At 39.6% G+C, this 25689-nt stretch overlaps 1 protein-coding gene across 1 annotated transcript in view; it reads left to right on the forward strand.

Annotated features, from left to right (window-relative positions):
* Positions 1-10799: 10799 nt before the first annotated feature.
* Positions 10800-25689, forward strand: part of LOC133128778 (myelin basic protein-like) — a 59347-nt gene continuing 44457 nt past the window's right edge. Inside the window, exon 1 of the mRNA XM_061242551.1 lies at positions 10800-11005. The gene's annotated coding sequence lies outside the window, so the exon portion shown is untranslated. The remainder of the gene's footprint in view (positions 11006-25689) is intronic.

The raw sequence follows: 25689 nt of genomic DNA on the forward strand, positions 1-25689 counted from the left end.
CCCGCCTGGAGTTTGCCAAAAGCCACCTGGAGGACTCTCAGACCATGAGAAACAAAATTCTCTGGTCTGATGAGACAAAGATTGAACTCTTTGGCGTGAATGCCAGGCGTCATGTTTGGAGGAAACCAGGCACCGCTCATCAGCTGGCCAATACCATCCCTACAGTGAAGCATGGTGGTGGCAGCATCATGCTGTGGGGATGTTTTTCAGTGGCAGGAACTGGGTGACTAGTCAGGATTGAGGGAAAGATGAATGCAGCAATGTACAGAGACATCCTGGATGAAAACCTGCTCCAGAGCGCTCTTGACCTCAGACTGGGGCAACGGTTCATCTTTCAGCAGGACAACGACCCTACGCACACAGCCAAGATCTCAAAGGAGTGGCTTCAGAACAACTCTGTGAATGTCCTTGAGTGGCCCAGCCAGAGCCCAGACTTGAATCCGATTGAACATCTCTGGAGAGATCTGAATATGGCTGTGCACCGACGCTCCCCATCCAACCTGATGGAGCTTGAGAGGTGCTGCAAAGAGGAATGGGCGAAACTGCCCAAAGATAGGTGTGCCAAGCTTGTGGCATCATATTCAAAAGGAATTGAGGCTGTAATTGCTGCCAAAGGTGCATCAACAAAGTATTGAGCAAAGGCTGTGAATACTTATGTACATGTGATTTCTTAGTTTTTTTTATTTGTAATAAATTTGCTAATATTTCAAAACTTCTTTCATGTTGTCATTATGGGGTGTTGTGTGTAGAATTTCGAGGAAAAAAAATGAATTAAATCCATTTTGGAATAAGGCTGTAACATAACAAAATGTGGGAAAAGTGAAGCTCTGTGAATACTTTCCGGATGCACTGTAGATGGTATTATTGTGATTATTGTACTTCTCAACCTGTTGCTGCAAGGAGAGGGAGGGGAGGGTGAGGTATAGTTTAGTTAGCAAAATGCATTATTTTACACCTCAATTTTGTTTCCATGTGTCCTTTTGGATTATTGAAAAAACTGCCAAGACATAGATTAGAAAAAGCAATGCAGAATGCTAATTTGTGATATTGTCCTCAAATTTGAAAGGGGATTTTTCCAGAGCTGTGCCTTGGCTCCATTGTGTCTCTACTGTGTTTGAGCTTTTGTAACTTAGTTTTAGTAATATTTGGAGTAATTCTGACTCTTGGAAAAGGGTTCCCTTTCAGAAGAGACTAGGATTATGTCTGTAGTCAAAAGGTTTCAACAATAGTAACCATTTTATTTTGGGTATGACATTTTTAAGCTTGTGTCAAGAAAAGGGGCGACACGCTGTGAAATCAGGACACGTCCTGCCTGTGAACCCGGGGCAGAACATCCCAGCTTCCATGTCCCCTTTAGCCTGGTAAATAATAATAACAAAACAAAACGAGTTTTTCCTGTTGGTAATAATAACAAGGCCTGCTCAAATGGGTTTCAGTGACTTGACATAGTTCATTGGGCCATCTGGGTAATTGCCATTCATAGCTGATAACAGGGAGATAACCACTGGTCTCACTCACTCTCCAATTGGATTGTGTCCTCGAAGCAGTGCTCCTGCATTAGCCCTGCATTATAGCAGAGCAGGTTCTGCTGAGGACAAGTCCATGGATAATCAAACAAAGTACATCTCATGCAAACCAGGTGGGAAAATGAAACACACTCTGTGTAATACGAGTGATGGAAAATCTCTGTATAATCTCAGAATTTCTTTTTTCATGGCCGGTGCAAGCCCTCAAGAAAAAAAAATGACGCTTGTGCAATGGCAGCTTTTAATTAGTTTAATGCTAGTTCTGATCAAACGGGGGCGTTATAGCTATAACATCTAAGCATACAAAGGCCATGTATATTTTACTTATTCAGTTTCACATTGAAATAGAGAAGGAAAATGTATTCTGCTATTTTATTATGCATATGAGAATGGATAGTTTCCCAATTTCCCAATCCCAACATGACTGGGACCCGCAAGGTTGCTGGTTTGATCCCTGGTGTAGCCATTATAAGATCTGAACAGCCGTTGGGCCCTTGAGCAAGGCCCTTAAACCTGCATTTCTGCAGGGGAGGATTGTCTAGTCTAAAGTCAACTGTAAGTTGCTCTGGATGAGAGTGTCTGCCAAATGCCATTAATGTAATTAATGTAATTAAGACAATCATCAAATCAAGGAGAGACCCAAAAAAATCTCTGAAGTGAATCATAATTAGTAGTAGTTTATGGCATATATTCAATGTAACGGTTTTTTTCTTTTATTGTTGTTCTGTTCAAAATGGTGCTGTTCCTGTTTTTAACCAGACCCTGAGGTACTGCTGTTTCTATGGTGACCAATTGCTTCCAGTCCAGACTACATGTATTTTAAAGGTATTACAGTGCCTAGTCATCAAACAAAAGGGGTTTCAGTTTTGATGTAATTATCTTTAATGCATTTGCAGTTCTCAGCCTCAACAGGGCTCTCCAGCAAGAGACTTAAGTGACCGGATGTTTTTGCAGTTGAAACAAAATATAAAATCAAGATAATACAAAATAAACCTTTACTTAATGTATTTCCATCCAAGCCCCTCAATCACTAAATGGGCAAATACATGTTTTGTGACCAATCCCTTATTCAAATCATACTAATACACATTGCCCCACATTGAAACTATTCACACACTTAATAAAAATGACCAAAGACTATAAAATAAGCAATATATGTAATTGGCTACATTGCATGCTAAAAAATGTTAAATTATTTGATTTTATACAGTACTTATTATTAATAAAAAGTGAAGTAAAAGTATAGTTATGTATACAGTCTTCATTGTTCATCTTTTTCAATGGCATTAATACATTTTGAGGACACTACAGTGGGGTGCAAAATTTTTTATTTTTGAAATGTCTGTTACAAGGAATCTGTATGTGATTGAAAGAAAACCTGACCTCTAAATGGTACAGACATAAACATGAGATCTATCAGCAAATTTTAAAACAAGATTGCTTTAAATTTTAATTTTTCTGTGCAAAAGTTTGGGATCCCTTTTGGATTCGGATTTCTTTGTTACTTTTTAGAAAGATGATTACTTTAAGTCCCAGACCCAGGTAATTTACTCATTAGGGCTTCAATGAGTCAGGTGAGTATAATTCCAGGGCTGAACCTTTCTTCTAAAGTAACTCCATGCCTTCTAAAGTATCCAACTGCAGTGGCTGTTCTGTTGAGTGTTAACAAACATGGGTTCCTCTCAACAGTTGTCCAAGGATTTCAGAATGAAGATGGTTCACTGCAAAAGAGCTGCAAAAAAGAATAGCAAACACAGGTCTCGCTGTTCACAGGACAATAATACAACATACTTTAAACAACAAAGACCTACATGGCAGAGTTGGCAGAAAGAACGGCCTCAACAGAAATTAAGCATCTGAAGTATGCAAAAGAAAACATTGAGAAGCCTGAAGCCTTTTGGAACAATGTGCTTTGGACGAAACCGAAATGTAACAAAATTGGCCGCCACCAAAGAAGGTTTGTTTGGAGAAAAAAGGGCGAAGCTTTTGTAGAGAAGACTACCTTGCCAACTGTGAAGCGGTGGAACCATTATGCTTTCGGGTTCCATTATGGTGTGGCTGCTGGGAGCACAGGAAATATCGTGGAGGGAAGAATGGATTCCACCAAATATGGAGAAATTCTAGAAGGTAATGTAGGAACTACAACTTCCACATTCCCACAGGACAATTCCGCGACGTCCACCCCGCATGACGTCGCGCTTGGTTCAGCTAATCCCGTAATGGCGGGAGCAATAAACTTTCCTGTATAAGAGCAAGACACGTTCTTGGGATCTCTCTTCTGCTTCTTCTCTTCTCTTCACTCTCTTCTCCCACTTCTTTGACGCACCATTTTTGGCCATTCGCTTCAGCTCATCTGCTCCGAGACTCGGACAGAGGCTGAATGCTGCACAGCGCACTACCAGGCCTACGGACACACCCAGTTACCTCGCGGTAACTTTGTGGCCTATAGCGAGTGGAAACTGGTGTCCGTGGAACACTACATCAGTTTAACCCTTTAAAGCTCACCAAAGAACAACAGCAACAAACTTTTCCAGCCGGAAAAGGGACCAACAAACATCCTTCCAGCAACCGAGCGGACCAGACAACAACGACAGGAACTAAGACAGGAACGCCCCAGCTTTGCGCACCTCTCCAGGACACGCATTCACAGCACCATCGCGGCTCCTATAAGGACAGCACGTCTTTTGGATCCAATGCGTATGGACTCAGTAAGAGAACAAACATTCAGGCATAGCCAGTGTTTAGTTTAGTCTTGACGGGTATTGAGAATCTGTGTTCTATATTTGCCGTCTTACCATTTGAATGTATTCTGTTAGCCGTGTATGTACGTGAATTGATTAGTTGTCTTTCGCACATATATAGAGTGAACTACACAAGTAGTCGCTCTTCTCACAGCTGACACTGACACTCATTAACACACCCAGAACTCTAGCTTACCCAAGCTAGCTACTCCCACTTTTACCTTTCCTTTGTTCAAGCGACACGCGCGCTTGCGCTCGCCCACACACACACACGCACACACACACACCCTAACTTCCCCTACTAATTCCCGTTAGTTTATCTGTTCTGTGTTTGTACGTAATAAATATATTTTATTAAACCCCGGTGTCCATTTTGGAATCACATAGACATGAGAGCCGAGTTAAAGCAGTCTTTCGAAGAACTTCCAACCTTCAGGTTATCGGTATGTTTAATCATTAATATTGGTTATTTTAATTATTAATTAAAATACTAAATTTGTGGTTAGATATTTCTGATAACAGTAATTTTATGAGACTGATTACTTTTTTCAGTTATACTGCTACATAACATTATTTGGCAGCCCGTGCAAGGACCCTACATAATTTGGAGCCCCGTGCGAGGACCCCTACAGTAATGTTCAAAGCTCAGTCCAGACAGTGAAGTTGAAGAGAGGTTGGGTATACCAGAATTATTTTGAAACTGTAAAAAAATTTAATAAAATGTAATCTTGCTTTTAAATTTGAAGAAATGTGAGGTCAGGTTCACTTAGATATTAATTGTAAAATACTTTTTCAGGGGTGCCCAACTTTTTGCACACTACTTTATGTAAACGTTGGTAAATAAAAAATAACTGCCTGTACAGCTTGAGTATGACTTGCAGTGCAGTGTATTATTCTTTTATTTATTTGAATATAAATTGAAAGTGAATGTAAAAAAAGGTTTTTATCATATTTGTGCCAGAACCCATGTCAACCATTGCAAGGACTCCCACTGTATTCTTTAATGGCACAGTGTTCACACTTCATACCTTGACTCAGTCCAGCCATTTTGAAATAAGAAGCAAAACCATTAAGGTTACTGGAGATCTATGGCATGACCCAGAATGATAGCTTCTGCCATGTTGAGAAATTATTTTCTTTCGTACCGGCATATATTTTGTGTAGCCTTAAGGCCATTTTATACCAGCATCCCCATTGCCCTCCAAAGGACAATAAAAAGCTTGAGATGAAGGAAAAAGCAATTTCAGAGAGCCAAATTGTTTGTGCCAAGCGTTTGCTTGAACATGTTCTATCCTATATCGATTCAACTTCATGTATTGTTACAGAGGGGTTTAATGAAAGGTGACACTTTCAGGATGCCCTAACAAATTGCATGCCTGCTTCATTGAATGGTGTGAAAAATATTGCCTTCCACAGGGATTCAGAAAAGTTTTTGTGCCCACTTGATCATTTTAACACCCCACTCATTGCCCTGTATCCATTATTATTGATGTATGGTCTTTGCGTCCACACTAAAGTAAAGGACAGAGGAAGGAGGACCCAGGAAGAAGAATCTTCCATGCTGCAAGGAGAAGATTTTCCCATGTTGCCAAACGTTCTGGATCTCCTACAATATTACTGTACCCATTTTCATCCTCTACTAATGTTGTACATCACCCTGACCATTCAGCTCTATGTATTCTCATTACACCTGGCTGTCTTGTACATATTTATTGGTACAAAATACCAACCAATACTTAATTCGAATTTCTACTATCTGTTGAAACGCGAGCGTTACCTTTGTGACTTTTGGAGTAGACAGGCCAGCAGAATAATGCACCCCCATGTTCAGAATTTATCTTCCTTAATACCAAGTTTACGATATAAATTAACTTGCTGATCAGGTGTTTGCATAATGGAGCTAGCTTCTTGTACACCACGCTGCCAGCAGTATTATGATACCTTCCGTTGTCCCTTCTGCTTTTCTCAACATTTTGTCTGAATCTGCCTTGCAATGCAGTGTCACCATGGTAACCACCGCCTGTTGTCGAAAGTGGAGGGAAAGCTGACATATTAAAGTCATATCATAAGTCAGGCTCTACATTGAGGATGGCAAATCCTTCCTTGAGCTTGCCCACATGCAATAATACATAGCCTTGAGGCTAACTAGCAGGTGTATCTAATACTACTGAGTATACAATAGTTTGTGTGCATTACATTCATGGTTCTAGACAGTGGCTCAGGCGGTAAGAGCTGTTGTCTGGCAGTAGGAGGGTTGCCAGTTCAATCCCGCTCTGAGTGTGTCCAAGTGTCCCTGAAGACCTAACCTAATCTCCAAATGCTCCTGACGAGCTGGTTGGTGCCTTGCATGGCAGCCAATCGCCATGAGTGTGTGTATAAATGCGTGAATGAGAAGCATCAATTGTACAATGCTTTGGATAAAGGTGCTATATAAATGCAGACCATTTACATAATCAATTGTATAGAGCCCCTGGTCTGGAGGGTCCACCAATCTATAACCCATCTCCCCAAACCTCAACCAGGGCCATAGCAACATCACTTTCATATATACAGGACATAATGGATATGCACATTTTTTAAAAATATTATTATAAATTCTTAAAAAACATTTTTCTAATGGAAATAATTGGGGCCATTACATAAGGTACTCAAGTCGAAAATGATGACTGCTTCGGTTTTAAAATGGAGCAGTGTGGGCTGTAGTCCCATTGCATTATCTTTTTAACTTTTTTGCATAAGCCATGTGAATAAAGGCTTTTTAACTTCAAACCAGTTAATGAGCCTTAGACTTTTTGGCTATTCAAAACATAAAACACAGGAGTCCAATTACGAGACAGGATTTAAATTCCCCCATAGCAAGATACTTTCTGGAAAACAAATGTTCTGCCTCTTTTTTGAGGTTTTTGGGAACATAAATGATGCAGTGTTCTAGGAGGTGACAGTGTAGCGTTCACTAAGAGTCTTGGATTTATAAACTCAATAAGATGATCCCATTTGGTAAGAATGAGGGATATGATTTTAAAGCTTTTCTCTTGAACTGAATCAAATCAAATGTTAAAACACACACTTTAGGCAGTCGTACTTGTGCACATTAGGCCTCAGTCACAAAACTCTTATAAAAGTGTTGATCCCCAAAGTGTTAATTATTTCATATTAACCTCCTAACCCCTCAAGTCTCAGTGGCCCAGGGCCGCTGTTAACCTTGTGTAAAATAACACTCGCATTTTCAATACGCATGCTGAGACTGTTGCACTTCTGCAAAAGCATTTCTTGAGATTTTATGCCAAAAAAGGTTGACGTTTTGGAACAAAAGATGTTGCGATGTCTATGTCTAAATAGAGGACTTCCTTTGGAAGAGTTCCAAGGGATCTCTCCTCTAAGTGAATATTTCTGAGGAAGACAGTAAAACCACCATCGATGGCACACAATAGATGGCATTATCAGTGACGTGACCCCATTTTATGTCGGTGAGCATCTAAATACATTCTCAAAATATTTTATTATTATTCAGTATGCTTATAAATATAGAGCCAGCCTATTTTATAAACAGCATGTGAAATTATGGAATGTGTTTGACTTGTTGATAGGGGTTGGGTATTGGGATTCTGCATGCTTTGCTACTGCACAAATTGTGCTCACCCTCCAGGTACTAGGGTGGGGCTTCTGGTATTCCTCCTGTTTAGTAGGGGAGATGTATCGTGCTCCCTGTTAGAAAGGGTAGTGTGGGCTGGTGTGTCATGTGCTACCTGAAGCACATCCATTCAGCACCAAACCTAAAAATATTACTTACATATTAATTCAAATATTTAATATACATATGTGAGTTGTACTAACTGAAACGTTCATTCGCAGGGTGTATGATAGAATCTGATCGTATTTCTGTCTGTGCCCTTTTCCCATAGTTTTTTCCCTTTTGTCTGTCTGTGCTTTTCTCTGTGTTTTCTCTGTTTTGGCATTTTCTGTTTCTTGTCCGGTGTTTGTGACTTATGTTCCACTTCGTTGTCCATAGTCTGTTCTGTTATGCTTTGTATTTTTCCGGTTTCTGTATTCATCTATTTCCTTAGCGTTTTGCACTTTCTGTCCCATGTTGCTTTCCGTAGTCCATTCTGTTCTGCATCCACTCCTTCCTGTCTCTTGTCATTCGTTTCACCTGCTCGTTGGGTGCTTGTTAGTATTGTATTTAAGACTGTCCTTTTCATTTATTCCCCATTTTCCTGTCTGTTTCTTTGTGCTCTCATTTTTGGATTTTCTGGTTCTAATTTTCTGACTCCCTGTGTTTTTGGATTTTGTGTTTGGTACTTTCACTTGCTGGACTGTCTACTGGTTTTAAACTGCCTGTTTACCCACCACGCTTCTGATTACCCTGTATATTCCTGTCTGCCTGGATTATGACCATTGCCTGTTTTTCAGATTGCATTTTTGGTCTGCCCTTTGTATTTAATAAAGTCTGCCGCCTTCACCTTATCCCTGAGTCTGTGCTTGGTTCTTTTGTCATGCATCCCAAAATTTCAATTAACCTGAGAAACAATGCATTATGCCCTAGACTAAGGAATGAGCCAAAGTACATTTTGGCTATTTGTTTTTAGCTTTCATATTGTTAAAATAAGATAAATTTCTGTTTATGGTCTGCATTTTGTGTCATTTTACATTTGTCCCAAGAGATCAGCACCAGTACCCTAATCTTCTGTATGACTGTAAGCACTTGATGATAGGTGCCAAGGAATGTTATTCGTTTTTACTAGATTAGATTTATCATGGGCCTTGATGAAATCATTGTTAGATTTAATCATCCAACACTAAAATGCATTTCAGAATTTCTTGTCCTGCTTCCATTGTCATACAGGTAAATCAATCACCATGATCTAGGGTTACTTGCACAAACCCTTTCAATTTCCACTGTTAAAGAGGAATGCATAGGTCTGACTAGTAATTAACCGTCTCTGGTACTGCCTGTGCCTCAGGCCATCTGAATTTATGTTGGTTTGCTAACTTGTTTCATTAACTTCAATAAGTCTATAAAATTCCAATTGACTTTTGGTGGCAGAAGTTAAGTGTAGCTATACAGCCCAGGGCCTCCTTATTGAACCTTCTTTAAACACATTGTAACATTTGGAAGATGGGAACTGAGACACTCCAAGGATATGTGAGAGACTACAAAAAAGTGTGTACTCATTTTAAAAGGGCAAAGTTCAACTTTCAAGTTAAATTGAAGAAAATTGTTCCCACTTTGGGATACCACACCATTCTTATTTGAGCATTAACCTTTCAAAGCATCACATTGACATATATATTGTTGTAAGTCAGATGAAAAGTAATTTAAACAGTATATCGAGGAGCTTTCTGCAGTTAATCACAGCTTGCCGTTTGATATGTTAAAGCATGATCATCTAATATACTTTACTTTGTAAGGCACTGCACAGAGGAGTTCACCATCGTGACTAAATTCAGTTACATTTCTGTAGTCTATTGAAAACTCTGCTGGCAGTTTTACAGGGTGCCAAATTCATAGCCCACCAGGTGAACATACCAAACCAGTTGAGCGCATTGCTGATATGAGGAATCTCATGCAAATGTAAATTTGAAATGTCGGGTGCAGGAATTTCTCCCTAGAGCTGTTCAGGAAAAATATCACACCCAACCAGGCTCCTGTAAATCCTCCATAATATTTTTGTAAAATGACTCTAACAGACTAAGGGAATCTGGGGAAGGCCATTGTTTTTTTGGTTTTTTTCAATTTGAGGATTAATCAATCATTTCCAGGATGAACCGCAATAATGGATACTTGGCTGTCGACAGGTCTATTTCCTCAGGTTGCATGTCCCAATGTCATGTGGTATATTTCGGTTTTACATTTGAGCCAAGTAGGCCAAATTGCATCCATAAACTTACAACAGCACAGATGTATAATAAAATGCATATTGCATAACTTGCTTGGAGTGGACATCTGTGTATGATGAAAATAGTTTGAAGTAAACTGTTTGAACAATGGGAAGATATGAATTTATTGTATAAATAATGTTGTTTTTTTCCAGGATGGGAAGGCTTATTGGAAAATGTGTTCTAAATAATTGCTGAGGCAGAGGTTTAAAATGCAAATGTGGACTGCCTTACCTTCTTCTTCGACCTTTAGTTTATCATACTGATAAGGGCAAAAATGTTTTCAAAAACAACAGAGCCACTATGTTACATTCAAACGTCCATGGTAGTGCCATAGGCCCATAATGTAATTTCACAGTCGGCATTGTCAGCATATTTGTCAAATAAAACATATAATTATTTGACCCTCCAAATGACTGATTAAACATTTTAAGTTAACACTGACGATATAAAGACTAGGCTACTCGTGCTCGTGACTCGTGAGTGACAATGATAATGCGATTTTCTGGTATTACTCCGGCATAATTATATCAGTGTGTAGTTTACACCTTAAGAACATGTCTCGTGACGCCGATATGATTATGACTGTTGTATGCACACTCGCTCTCTTCACCCATAATCCACGGAGCATGCCCCACCCCGCAGAAACATCACTCTTACCTAAAAACAGGAAGCAGCGAGGCATGCTCACTCACTCAAACCAGAAACAGTGAAAAATACGAAAAAGGGATAAAACTACCGTAGAAAGCTATTTCCGCGCTTTAGTTGTTTTACCGAAGATTCTTTAAAAGGAAGGAGACGTTGGTGCGCCGCTTTTATTTAATTGTGGTGGATGCAGTTGATTGAATCCAAAAGAAGAGGGTATGTACAAACCTCACGGCGAATTATTGTTGTTTACTGGGGCAAGCTACAGGGTTGTTTTGGGTGGAAAGACGAGGCGCGCAAATGTCCTCACTACCGATGTTTCGGGTTTGCAGGAATAACCGATTATGAATTGATTGATATAGGCTAATCATGAAATGCGCGTCACCGTGATCGAGAGGTTAAGCTTGGTTCATCCACCCAAAATATGCGTGGTATGCTGCGTTTTGCATCACAATTGCTAGCACGTCTTTGGTGGAGAATCCCAACAGAAGTGCACGTCGTATTTCTATCCAAGCCACATATTAATTCTGTTAATGCGAGGTTTAGGTTGGAGTACATAAATATAGGCTATCTCGCAGAGCTTCGAATTTATAGACAACATCACCAGCATTATGCTTGATAATATGTTAACATTGCACATTCAATGAGTAGACTACTCTTCGTTAATATAGTTGTATAGAATAACATATTGTATAGGTACGTAGGCTACTTAGCCCAACATGAAAAGGCTATGAATATACAGGAATGGATCGGAATCTTTGTCTGTGATATCTGTAGTAAACACACGTAACGTTAGTGCCTGTAGAGTAAAATCTCTTCTGTAAATGTCACACCGCAGCTTCCGGTATTTAATGGACGATCGCGTTCTGTGTTCCTTATTTCTAATTTGGTGGATAATCATTTGTTTTCATTTGTTTTATTTTGACGTTTATTCTAACTTGTATCACGTGGACTACACATCAGCCAGGTGTATCAAGCGAAAACTCTCAAATAGGCCGACAGACACATGTATTTTTTTGTTAGAGCTATAGGCTATGCCTGTAGCTATATTATATTGCTAGTAAATATGTCTGAGAATAACCATCTACAGACTGTGAAACATGTGAAAAGTACACGTTTGACGGTTTTCTGAAAATGCATTATGGCATAATATAGGGCAATGATGCTGGTCTAGAAATAAAGAGCAAGTCTAGGCTACACAAATCTTATTTGTATTGGCTACTGAATAAGAGGTTTTAACACTCCATGATAGTGTGATCAAGGAATTTTGCGTTTAATATCTCCAAGCACAAATAGTTTTACTCCATATTGTATTTTCACCAAATAATCCACGATTAAAATACAGAAACTCCAAGTGTATCTCACTTTTCAAAAAATAGCCTAAGTCAAAAACTAAGCAGGGTTGTAATGAATTATTTTTAGTATTTTTAGAAAAGCATTTTCTTGAATTTGTCATGACGGGAGAGATCAGAACCAATATCGAATTCAATATAGCAACATTGGGCCTTGGGCCACCGCTAGTACAATTAGATTTGTTTTTAAATCACTTGTACAAGTCATTTAAGAGCACATACCGCACTCACCAATTCAACAAAATTTACAAGTGGTCCCAACCTGTCGTACAAATCATGTAAACAACACATTCCATTCATTCTCTATGGAGAGGCTTGCAGTGCATGACAGGCACAGTCCAGAGAGCACAGCTGGAACACCAAACACGCCTAGCCTTATATCACAATTATTGTGCACGCATGCTCATTTAAGAACAGGTGTGAATTTGTTGTGTTTAAAATACATTAAAGGCAGATGCTCTTATCCAGAGCGACTTACAACAACGTGCGTACCCATAACTAGGGACAATGACAGTGGTCATTCAGGACCAATTTCTGAAATTAGGAGCATTTGCTGCATCTGATATGACACACTCGTACATTCTTGTACATTCTTGCTCCTAGAGTGCCACAGCTATTTAATTAATATAATTAATCTATCTTAATTTTTGAGTTTGTGCTTTAGACTGGCAAAAAAACTGAAATTTGTTATAATTCTTACTCTAGGACCCAAATGGTAAATGGTTGGCATTTAGAACCAGAACTTTTGTGGCTCATCGCTGGACTTCTTTGCAAATTTTAATCTCGCCTTCCAGTTCTTAGTACTGATGAGCGGTTTGCATATTCTGGTATAGCCTCTATATTGCTGCTCTCTGAGTCTTTTTCAAATGGTTCATTGAGATACCTTCACCCCTGCCATGTGGAGATTTTTGTTTGTGAAGTCACTGACTGATGTTTTGAGGTTTTTCTTCACAGCTCTCACAATGTTTCTGTCAACTGCTGTTGTTTTCCTTGGTCTACGATGTCTGTTGCTCAGTATGCCAGCTTTTTTTCTGGACATTCCAAGTTCTTGTGCAAGCTATCCCCAAAGCTTGTGCAATGGCTATGATTGATTTCCCCTCTTTTCTATACTGCAAAATGGCTCACTTTTCTTCCAAAGACAGCTCTCTGGTCTTCATGTTGGTTTATCTTTTCTAACACAAATGCAATCTTCACAGGCAAAACCCAAGTCTAAAACCAAGAGTCAACATTCAGAACAATTTATTGTTTAACCAATCAATCTAACAGGACACATCTGGCCAACAAGAACATCTGGGCAACACATCTGTTTCACAAATCTAGATACATCTAGAGATGTACTTCTCATGTACATCTTTTGACCTCATTGCTGTTACAATGCTTTTGGAGGAGACTGTACAATTAAATAAACTGTGAAATGAAATGGCAGAGGCATAGTGATCACAACTCAACATAGTATACAGGGAAGTTATGCATTTTAAGAATGAGAGCTCTGTGTTGGCCCCTGAAGAAGGGTGTCAGATCTTTGTGGAATGTCAGGTTAAACTCAGTTTTGCTCTCATATCCCAAAATATAACATATTAAAATATGTCATGTTAAAGGGATAGTTCAGTTTCTGATATTCAAATATTATTTCAGTTGTAGTGTATTAATTTGATTGACCCAGATAGTTCTTGTGTGCATTAAGAGGTATTTTAGATATTTACAGTTTCTGCTGACCTGTCTGCCAGCACATAGCATTTGGGGGTTTGTGCTCTAAAGCAAGAAAATACACATCAAGCAATTCCAGAGCAGGTTGTACATTCAAGCTATGCTTTCATTGGCTATTCATCTGAACATATTAGGTTGACTGTGTAACACTTATTTACAATTTACAATTATAGTATTGCCATAGTAATCTTTTCTTGAGTGCAACAGTCTCACAGACTCAGATTGCATGTGTCATAGGAAATAGTTACAAATGACAATAATATGTACTAAATTTAAATATCAACAAAACCCAGAAAGTGAACAACCCCTTTAAAGCCTTCTGACAGCCTTTTGTGGCTATTATGGAAGTGAAGGATAGCATGAAAATAGAACAAAGCTTACACGTTTTATGAGCTGTTAAAAAGATACAATCCTAAAGATTCTTAAGGAAATGCTGTAAAACATTATTATAAATAGCAGCCAAAAGCCAGTCACAAACACAGGCTCATGGCTGAGCTGCATTCTTACAATTGTGTTCAATGGAGGGTGTATTTTTCTCTTATCAGTGTAGAGTTTTCAGATTGCACAATACACAAAACATTCCACATGTGACACAAGGGGAGAGGCTGGGAACAAGGTGAATGGGGCAGTTCCTTTCTGTGTGTATGTCATTGTTGGCAACATGCTCAGAGTTTGTACTATTAACTAGTTTTACAGAGGTAGAGTTCTAGGTGACAAAGCAGTCATGTACAGTGTTCAATCCACTCTCTCCCCTTTATCCCCAAAATATCTAAGAGGGCTCAGTGTTGTTTTAAATATTTGGAAAATTTGGAAAAAAAGAAAGAAAATAATTGCAGCAGGTACAGGGTTACTTTAATAATTGCAGCAGGTACAGGGTTACTTTATTGTCAGCACTAGAACTTTGCTAGATCTGTCTTTCTGTAAGGCTTGACATTGCTGTGCTTAGAGCTGGAGGTTTCTTTAGGGTAGTTCTTGTCACATTTTTCAATTGTGTCATGCCCTTTGGTCTCGTTGATTATTCACTTTAGTGTCATTCCTTCTTTGCCCGGCGGATGACGTCTTGGACTCGACAGGTAGTGACAGGATGAATTAGTCAGTCAAACGTGGTTGTTTTGAAAGGCTGGGTGGTGTGGGTGTGGGTTTGACTTTGTCTGTGGTTTATGGCATTATGCGGCAGGTCAGAGAGATATGCATTGCTCTGTAAGTGGTTACCAGCGATTCACCTAGATACTGAACTTCCTCTCATGCCTACAACTTCCCTGCTTTCCTTTGTTTCCCATAGAAGATGATTGGTGGTCTGTTAAATTGAATCACCTGTAATTACATCAGCAGCAGCAGAAGTTGCCCCACAGATTGGATTTCCAAGAAGGTCTGATGCTTCCATGTATGAAAAGTTAACTAGATAACCCAGGCAGAAGATGTGATATTCATAGCAGTTACTTCTATAAAATGCAGAGCTTATGGTAGGCAACCATACTGTACAGTAAGTGGTTGATGTAACAACCACAAAATGTTCTATCAAAAGATTTGTTTCTTTAACATAAAAGGAAAAAAAAACGTAAGCCGACAGCTTTAGCAAAAAGTTTCAGGAAATAAAACGTGTGACCTTAAAATGACAAATACTGTTCTTTATTTACAATTTATTACAATCTTTGTTGACTTTGAGTCTTAAAATTCAGGCAAAGCTCTGGTGGAAGCTTTAAGAATAAAGGTGGGAAAAATGTACGCCTGAACTTTCCTTATTTCAAGTTTGTTTGACCCAGAGTCATGGACTTGTTTTTTTCAGAAGTGCAGAAGGTTACTGGGAAAGCAGGGAGCATTATACACATTGATCTTTCAAGCGACTGCAGGTTAAGCATCTGAAGAATGCAGGGTTTTGGCGCACTATTCCGTGGAGGTATGGAGGCCAAATTTTGGCCTGCTATTTACCCATAATCCAGCTGAGCAAAGTTGTACCAGATTCTAGAATGTCTCTATTCTAGAATGCTCTCCAGCCTTTTTGTTATGGGTATGCGATATTTAGAAAGTTTGGAACATTGTGAACACACTTTCTCATACACAGGCAGACATACGCCCGCACACACTCTCTTTCTCTCTCTCTTGAGATAGTAAACCAAGCAGCAATCTCAATGTCTTCCTGTTTGAAAATGAACTCTTTGTCTGTGTTGTGAATCGCAGGGCACAGAGTACTTTAGGATGTCTCAGAATGCAGCTGTTGTTTTCCCTGCCTTGAATGGCAGGACTGGAGAGCATCCCGGGCCTCAGTGGAAACGTCACCCCACCACTGTCCTGCAGCTGCGGTCAGCTCCTGGGCTGTGCTTGCGATGGCCACGAGCCAGAAAGCTTTTCCAGCGACAGATGTTGGCATCTGACCCTCGTGTCAGTGACAGCGAGCTCGGGGGGCTTACGCTATGTGGCTATGCATTACGCATCTCCTCCCGCCAACAGTCGGCAGCTGCTGTTTTGAATGACTCGTTTGTCCGTTAGGCCTTAAGCCTTGAGTCTTAAGGTAGCGGGTAAGAGGCTCCAGCTCGAGTATTGAGTTCCAGGCACTAATGGGTTCTTTTCTTCCTTGGCGGAATTTTTGCGTGCGTGCGTAGGCACGCTCGTATTCCTTTGTATAGCCTCTGTGTGCTTAAAGGGGGAGTCCTTCCTGGGTTGGGGGAGGGGGTCTCTATAGCACTGTGTTCAGTACCTTGGAGAGTGCTGCTCAACACCACCGTGACTCAGCTGGGTGGCTTTGGTTTCAGCCGATTGCTGGAATGGTGGGTTAAGTGAGCCCTCCTTTCCAGCTCTTCGACTGAACTGTCCCTTCTGTACGCTGAGCGCTGCTGAGGTATGCATGTGCAACCCTACCTACATCTGAAATTGCAGACATCATCTCTGTAGGGGTTTGACTGTTTTTGCAGAGGCCTATTTAAAGGCAAGTTTGAAACTTACAGACAAAGGACAAAATATGTTTGTTGTAATGAGTCTGTGAAATGTGAAAGTGAAGTCATGGAGTGACATGCCTAGCTCCTGGAACAAATTTCAATGCTGCTATCATTTGTGTCTTCCTCAATTGGCATGCCCTGTGAAATGTTTCTTCAGCCTGTTGTATTACCTTCCCATAACTGCTGGGTATTTGTGCTGCAGAATAAACTATATTGTTTCTTGTTCACTCTCCTAAATTCTACCCAGTGGGAGTATTTCCTTTCAGAAAAAGAATGTTAATTGCAGCTGTTTTGAAAAAGGTAATGGGGGCCTATCCAAAGTTAAAGTAAGTGACAACGGCTACAAGTACCTCTTGGAAATATTGCTCACTTACAGTATGTTAATTGCAGACAAATGGTATTGGTTGACAATTTGAAGGTTTTACTAGAGCTGAATTTATTGTCTGTGTCCCTCAGCTTTTGTCAGTGGTGGGCATTTGCAGTCTGGAACCGTCTCTGCTTGAAGTAGAGTCATTGTTTCTCTGAAATGACACATAGTTAAGAAAGACAAGTCCATTAAAATCATTCAGATTCAACTCTCTGTCTGTCAACTGTCTGTGAAATATGTTGGCATTTTATGTCTTTTCCTATTATGAGGATTTGATTTTCTACATGGGGGATTTATGTATATGTATCACTATGGTGTTCTTGTCATCCATTTTGAGTAATTATAATAGGGTAGTTTCTTTAGTGCTCACAAAGTGTTTTGCTTTATTCCAAACTTGTGGGGAAAGCATACAAAAAAAGCGTCACTGTCAGATAACGTGCAGTTATTGAAATAAATCATAGCGTCTTTATGACCGAGTCAGCATTTGCTTTGCTGGGGTCTGGTGGTCTTGCTGGTATTTCGATCAGAGGATGTTGCCTTAGTTGTTAGTTATTTTCTTTGTTCCTATTCCTTTCCAAATCCCTGAGAAGGTCAAAGAACACTTTAAAATCACTCATTGTGTTTTACTTTGGTAACGTTAGGGCACTTGCGGCAAAATGATTATAATGTTAATTTTGGTCACAAAGCAGATAAGTCATCTACAAACACGAAGTAATATTAAAAGATGTGTGAACATTTAATTTAGCCGTGCATATATCATGGATATTGGCACGGCTGGAACGCAAACTGACCAATGGAGACAAAGGACCGGACCTATCCGTAGTAAGTTGTAGTAAGTATTTGTAGTAAGTTGAAGAAGCCATAGTGACCATAGTGATTTAAATGAATGGGCTACTTCACTACGACACTACTGTGTCTTATTTCCCAGCTGCTAATCTGAATAAATGAGATTGATCGAACAACGGAGTGTTTAATTATAACAAATAAGCATAAGGAATAGCTATCAGAACTGTCCCCCTGAGTGAACAGAATAAAGTGACCTCGTAGCTGTGTATGTGGCAGGCACATCATTGTCTTACTCAAAGTTTAAAAACATTAAATTAATGTAATACCCAAAACATTAATACATTACTCTCTCTGTGGACAAAAAAACTTGTATTGCATTCCCTGAGTGCTTACGCTTAGTGTTCACATTTTAGTTTCAGTTCACAATCAGTCTGTGTCACAGCCTGTGTCACAGAATTCCCAGGGCCCTGGGGACTGGACATTGGCTACCCTCTGCTCCTAAGTAACAAGGATGGGTCTAATTAAGAAGATAAATTACCCCCCGGGGCTCAAGTAAGTATATCTTCTTCAAAATAGCAATGGAAACTGCGACATGACTCCAGACACAGTTTTGCTTGGTCAAATGCATGCAGCTGCATAAAAATAACAATATGCCGAGAATCACCATTACCACATCTCATTTAAAGACCAACCCTCCCAAATAGGCACATGGTCGTTTGCTATTTTAACAGTCAAGATGCTGTAGGTCATTGCTTGTCTTGAAACTAGCAATGACAATTTTGGGCTTACCGCCACATTGTGCCGAGTCCATGATAGAGCCCTAAATTGGCATCACGGTTAGATTTAACTCTAATTTCATAAACCCAGTTCACCTCTCTAATTGAGGCTGCTTGGTCTCACAGGTAATGAGAAGCCATACTTACAAATAAATTGGTTTCAGTCTTCAAGGAGCAAGTAATGCTCTGCCTGCTGTAAATCAGGGACTGAGTCTCAACTGCATGGAAATAATTGACTTACTAACTGCATGAATTGGGGCTTTATCTTTTCTAGTTCCAGTGTAGCCATCACCACTTGCCAACTTCTTGTCCTGTGACAGCTATCTGTGGTGCATAAAGGTATACTGTACAGTTTTTAGCTTTTCACTTTAATTTCTCTGAAATCTCTAAAATAAGAAATAGGCTAATAACAGCAGCATCTTGAAGTTTTAAACCAGGGAAGATCATGCAATGCCAGTGATCCCATTCACACTAGTAAAATTACTCTGGGCCAGATTTACTAAAGGATTGCGACTGCTCTTCCAACGTAAAAGCAGTCGCTATAAGGTTGCAGTATCTATGTGGGATTTACTAACCGGTCGCAATGCATTAAAATAGCTATTTGGATGTCATTTGTGATATTGCAGCATTCCTGTTTGATGCATAGGTAAATGTTTTCAGCATCATGTACACCTGGAGATAACCCTCCAAAATGAATTTGATCACTGAAGTATTTTGTGTCATTTACTAAAGCAAGCATTAATTGCAACTCACATCTTTGCAAAATAATTTTTAGAACTCCTGAAAGCAGGCGGTAATTTGCCTGTGCAGATATAGCCTATAGTTCATCCACACCCACGGAGAGCGTCGGGCTGTATGTACATGAGTTTGCATGGGGTGGAGATGAATTAATTGTAACTTCAGAGAATGTACATGCAGCCCAACGATTGTTCTGAGTATGCATTCGGATTAGGGCTGCAACTAACAATGTTATCGATTAATCTTATGATTATTTTTATTGATTAGTCGATTGATCTAAACGATTAATTTACTTGGGGTACTTGGGACAATTTTCAGTTTTTGATGTCTTACTGCTTTAAATGTATTGACTCATTATAGGGACTCTTGAAATAATTTCACACCCAGCAGTTACTATGACATTGTTTTTCATTATATACTATTTATCTATGCCTGTAGCTACGTGCTGAAAAATATTAACGAGATTATCCGATGGAGGGGCTGCGCAATGATTACAGATTATTTGCGGAAGCTTGTATTTGTGTTTGTCTGTGTGCTACATAGTGGGCACATGGATACTTGTTCATGAGGCGACGTGTTTATCAGTGTGATAGTAAATGTTGGACTTGGAAACATTGAAATTCAAATTTGTTAAATATCCATATTTACATTGAGAATTGTAATGGCTGCTGATGTTGACTTTTGTTTGTTTTACAAAACACTCGATCCCTGACGCCATTAATGTAATGTGCAATGTAAAAGCAGTCGCTATAAGGTGGCCACTAAACCACTAATTGGCTGTTTTGGCAGCCAATTAGTGGTTTGCATCTTGCAGTGTAGCCTCTGTAGTTCTGTTTGTCTTCTGTGCACCATAGTCACCGACACATTCTTGCCTGCCTCTTCAAGAGTGTTTCTGTCAGACAGGTGTTTGGGGACTTCATTATAATGAGAATTTATCAGTCGTCAACTGTAGAGGTCTTCCTTTACCTACTAGTTCCTTTGCGATTACTTATTCATAAACAGGAAAATGCCTAAAAATGTAGCTAGTCCCATTACCATTGAAATCAATGCTATTTGGTGGCCATCTTGAAAACATTCAAAACCATTTCAGAGGGTTTTGTAAATGTCAAAACTGACATTCCGAATCATTTCAGATGACAACGAATGATTTATGATAGAATTTGATTTTTGATTGGTAGGTAGATCGTCAAACAATGTGCATTTCACGTTCTTCCGTAACACTGATATTTCCCTCCTAGAAATTGACGTAAAAAGACGAAAATATAAATCTTTTCAAAATTTCTATTTCTATGTTCAGCCAACTCCTACATTACATGGATATCAAACTTTCTGCATTACACTTTAGAATTCTGAGTTTTTAGAAAGTGTATAGTCTCTCCAAAATACCTTCATTGTTTTGGCCCTTCCCCTCAGCCAGGTGGTGATCATGTTAGAAGAGTAATTTTGTTTGTTATTTTGTGTCCCAAATGTCACATCTAAAACACTGGAATTGCCCATATAAGTACAACTACCCAATGAACCTCCATTGTGAAGAAGTATGAGTCAGAATACATTTTTTACTGCTGGAGCATCTGTAGTCATTCAGTCGTAATATGATTTTCCTCTGGAAAGCATTTCCATTCTGCTATTTGGTTTTTATTTCACTTTGCTTTGAATGCAACCTTTACTGGCATATAAAATATAGTAACATCAGTCGCAAAATCACATGAAAGCATTGAATGATCAAGCATCATTTAGGAAGGGAAATGTACCCTCACTGACTTGGGATTTGTGTCTTCTAAGAGGATTACTGGATGCCTACAAAATAACATTCCTTCCTTTAAAGTTTAAACACTGTCTCTCTTGTTATTGTTGCAGTTTTGCATACTGAATTGGAGTGGAACAGAACCTTTAATTGATAGAAGCTTATGTGTTTTTAAACAGATAGAATAAATTGATCTTTGAGATTTTCTTTTACTTTTAATGAGCCAATTTACTTGTGACCAGTTAAATTTGGTAGACTTGGGAACAAAGGTGGGGTGGATTAACAGGAACATGCAGAGGCAAGCACAGTTAAGCCATATACCTGCTGCAAAATACAGAATTAATTTTAAATGCATTTTGTACCATTCAGTCAGAAGTACAGGCTTACTCTCAGAGAAGCAGTCAATACAAACATATTATCAAGAAGTTTTGGCTATGTGAACTGGAGGTTTTTGGTTGGATGTTCAACGAGAACAGCAAGTTAATACCCCTCACTCGTAAGCCCCCCACCTCACACACACACACGCACTTCAGCTGTCGCCAGGCTCTTTGCTCGCAAATTCGGCAATTTAGTTCATCCACCCCACCTAGTTAACAAGCTAGCAAGCCCATGCTAACACCCCTGCAAAGGTCATTCTGATTTGAAAGTTTTGCATGTCTGTGAACCACTTATTTATTGGTTAAGCAATTTGATGGCCAGTTGTATCTTGTTTATTTAAATCACCCATGTATATTGAGGAAACACTGCTACAGCCCTGCCCCCCAGTGGCCAGAAGCTGCATCGTCTCGAGCCCTGGACTGTGACTCAGGGGAAATCAGGTGCGCTTGTTCGTAATCAGTGAACCTCCCTGCCAAGTGCCTCCCCCCACCCTCAGAGCGGTGGCCCAATTTTACCACTCCCTTATGCACTGACCATACTCGGATTTGGCAGGACCGGGGCAGCGAACCCTGGTCTTCTGTGTGCAACTGCATCGAACGGAAGTCGTGCCGTGCTTTCTAGCATTGATACCACGTATGAAACAAACAACAAATAAGCTAGCTCAGTAACATCTGAGCATCAAGTAATGCATGTTAAAACTTAATCTGCCTCAGAGGCTGTATCAACTGTAACCAGCCAGCTAGGTGGTTAGAAAAGTAGTTGATCACTATAAACTGTTACTCAGCCTCCAATGAAGTTGTAGCTAAAAGCATGGAAGCCTTAACCTGAAATGAGTCAGGTCGGATTCTAATACCCTCTCCTTTATCAAATGTGAGATGTCAGGATTTAGCGGTCCCCTTAAAAATACAATGCAAAGACACAGTATGTACTCTCTCTTTATAATTTGTGCATTACTTGATGCAATACTGAATTGTGTAAAACCAAGCTAGAGATGATGAACAGTCAGTCAACTAGCTAGCCTTTTTCAGCCAAGAAATAAAGGCGAACCAATAAATTCGATTTTCAGACTTGCAAAAAAAGAAGAATTGCCCTTGCTCTGTCGTTAAACTCAGCCATTTGTTGCTTCGTTGTGGCTTCCAGAGTTGACCATCATGGAAACATAGAAAAAAGGCATATGAGCATTCCCCTCTGAAAGGCAGTGCTTTATGCAACCCGAAACTTTCCTTGAGTTCATTTTCCCCACAGAGAAGACTTCCAGAACTCATTAAAAATGATACAGCCATGTCATTCTTCCAGACCTTTTTAGCTTATTTTTCATACTTTCTCTTTGGGGTGCAATGAATTTAAAGCAGTCTCTGCGATCAGTTTCTTAGATAGTGGGATTTAATTTGTTCCCCTGGCTCCTGGCAAAGGCATTAAAACATGGTCCCTGAATGCAGCTTTATCAAAAAGTGTATTTCAAAGTGTGTGGAGGCAAGGAAATGTATAATGTTAGCACAGTTTGTCACATAGTGTGGGCCACACTCTTTAAATATTGAGAATTTCTAAAGACAAGCTGAAACGGAAAAGTGAGAACAACACCTTTCCACATCATCACATACCAGTATGTCCAGTATGTCAATCAAATGACTGTCAATTTTCTGTTCCCCTCCAATCGATATCCTTATTATGCAGCAGCAGGCATCCTCATTTGACGTCACCTTCCTCATTTGACATGAGTCAAAATGACTCCCCGCCCTTCCAAAACTCCCCCCAAAAGATTTGTTTCACTTGTGTATATGTCATATCATTTCCATTTCCCTTGTCTTTAACACTGCTGGATGTGTTCACACGCAAAGAAATGTCACCTTGTCGTGACCCCAACTCGCATCATACTGTATGACATCCTGTAGCAACACAGAGGGATGCAGGTTTCCCTCTACAGCTGATTTCAATTTGTACACCATTTTATTGGATGCATATAGACAAGCTCACTAATACTTTTTGAGAGTACCTTATAGGGGAGCCAAATTTTGTGGGAGAGCCAGATGCCAGCCTTTGGGTCCTGTGATGGGACCAGGTGAGCTAGCAAAAAACTCCAAGTAAAAGCCCTAATCTTTGTGAATTTGTATGTTAGGATAATTTTGTATGTAGAATACATATCTTGCCTCAGAAAACAAGCTGTGTTTTATAGATATTTTGCCCTAAAAATTCACTTTTTTCACCAGGAATCATATCTCCAAAATTAAATATTTGTTTAGTGTCACTGTAAATGAGAGTCATCTGAGAGCACTTTCTTATTGTGTAAAGATAAACACTAATAGCTGAGATATAGCACAAGAGGTGATATGCTGCAACTTCCTGCAGGTGGTAAGGAATGGCCGGCCCACTAGAATTATTTGCTGTCACACAGTTAAACTCCAGTTAGTCCTTAGAAATGAACAATTTGAGGTAATTGTTTTAAGGGGAGGAGGTATGCTTCCAATTAATAGAACCTTATAAAACATTTATACTCACTGTAGATTCATCCTTGCACTTTTGCCATTGCATACCATCTTGTTGTCATTGCAACAATGCACTGTGTTTTGAAGCACATAGAGGAAATGATCTGTGGTTAGCATAAGAGACTCAGCAACTGTGGCTGCCTGAGTTGATTCACACATACTGTATCTGTAACAGCCTTTATCACACAGCTATTGTACAGTGTACACTGTTTTAAAGTAATTATCCTTCAGGCTTTCATTTGATGTGTGAAGTAATTGCAGCTGGCTTGGAACTGTACTGTCATCGTGTGACCAGTTCACTGTTCATATCGGTCTGTTCTGCACATAATGCAGAGGAGGTTGTGGAGAGGATATGTGCAGCTCTGTCATCTTTTTTAGCGGTTGCAAGCAGGCAGTCAAAATTTCCATGACACTGAGAGAGTCTGTTTCCCTGGCGTTATGCAATGCTCTCGTCTTTGAAATCCTTGCCTGATCCTGGAACAGTTTCATAACCTATGTTGATGCCATGATGAGCCCTGTTAACTCTTTAAGGGCTGACTCATCTTTCTGCCACATGGCCATCAGACCTCCAGCTCCTCTTTAGACAGACTCCTTAGACTTGTTTAGTTCTTGTTGTTAAATTACAAGAGGTTTGATCACAGGAGGAGAAAATGTTTCCAGCTCAATAAGCTATTTTACTTGGAGAGTAGCCCTTATCTGAAGTGTTGTTTACTTGATTTATCGGAGAGTCAAATGGTGCTTGTTCAGGTAAGCATGAGTAAAAAGGAAACATAATTTACAGTAGTTTTGATATAAGCAATGTTATACATCTGCCAGGTGCTAATAATGTAATAAATACATGCTTAGCATTGATAACATCACACAGTTCCTGCAGATTTTCCGACCATTCCCCCTCATCCCTTAGTTGCTCTATTGGATTGAGAGCTGGAGAATATCCATATTTTTCCAATCTTCAGTCATAGAGTTTTGGTGATCACATGCCTGCAGTAGCCTCATCTTCCTGTTCTTTGCTGACAGGGTTGGAACCCAGTGGGGTCTTCAGTAGCAACACATGCTGTTTGGAGGAAGAGGCTATTCTCCTCAACAGTAGGTGTACCTAATAAAGTGTATTTTGAGTGTATATGTAAGGTGAACTACAAATAGATTTTTTAAATGAACAGACCCAGTGTACGTCACAGGAGTCTATTAAAGGTGAAAAAACTCCTAAGGCTAATTTACATATTGGCCCGGCTGCTTCAGTGTACAGAGATCAGTGTGTCACATGACTTGGGCGTGGACCCAGTTTGCCTGGTTACAAACTTGTGTGTACATGCAGTAGATCTGCATTTTTCTGTAGCTGTAAGAAAACAGGCCCAACACTCGTATTTGGTATTTTTCTGGCTCTGTTTTTAATAAGTTGTAACTAGGCCTACATTTTCCATTTTGTATTTATGTCCTATATTTCTATTCTTTGCTCTTTCTCACTCCAGTGAACTTTGTCCTTAACTTAAGATAAGTATTATTGTTTTGGTTTCTCACACAATGTTTAGAGTCTGAAAAGTGCTGAAATTATCAAACACTTGTTCTCTATGAAAACAGTATCACTTCTTTATGTAATGCAGAGGTTCTTGCCTTGTATTTTATCTGCCTAATGCTT

The sequence above is a fragment of the Conger conger genome, chromosome 1 (assembly GCF_963514075.1).
Source record: "Conger conger chromosome 1, fConCon1.1, whole genome shotgun sequence".
Lineage (NCBI taxonomy): Eukaryota > Metazoa > Chordata > Actinopteri > Anguilliformes > Congridae > Conger > Conger conger.